Raw genomic sequence first — 657 nt, 5'->3', positions numbered from 1 at the left:
GGCAAGCCGGACGGGGGCGGCGGCGAGGGTGGCGGCTGGGCCGGAGGAGGCGGCGAGGGCGGCGGCGAGGGTGGCGGCGGCGAGGGTGGAGGGGCGGCTGGTGGCGAGGGCGAGAGCGGCGGCAGCCCCGACGGAGGCGGTGGTGAGGGCGGCGGTGGCGAAGGTGGCGGCGAGATCGGCGGCGGTGACGGCGGCGGCGCGGCCGGCGGCGAGGGCGAGAGCGGCGGCAGGCCGGACGGGGGCGGCGGCGAGGGCGGCGGCGGCGCTGGTGGCGGCGGCGAGGGCGGCGGCGCTGCCGGCGGTGAGGGCGAGAGCGGCGGCAGGCCGGACGGGGGCGGCGGCGACGGTGGGGGCGGAGCGGGAGGAGGCGGCGACGGCGGAGGCGAGGGGGGCGGCGGCGGGCTCAACGGCGGCGGTGGGGACGGTGGAGGTGCGGCTGGTGGCGAGGGCGAGAGCGGCGGCAGCCCGGATGGGGGTGGTGGCGAGGGCGGCGGCGGAGCGGGAGGTGGTGGCGAGGGCGGTGGCGCGGCTGGCGCTGAGGGAGAGAGCGGCGGCAGCCCCGACGGGGGTGGGGGCGAGGGCGGCGGCGGTGCAGGCGGCGGCGGCGAGGGCGGCGGCGCGGCCGGCGGCGAGGGCGAGAGTGGCGGCAAGCCGGAC

Source organism: Emiliania huxleyi, assembly GCF_000372725.1.
Source record: "Emiliania huxleyi CCMP1516 unplaced genomic scaffold EMIHUscaffold_65, whole genome shotgun sequence".
In the NCBI taxonomy this organism is placed as follows: Eukaryota; Haptophyta; order Isochrysidales; family Noelaerhabdaceae; genus Emiliania; species Emiliania huxleyi.
Note: the sequence above shows the minus strand (reverse complement) of the source record.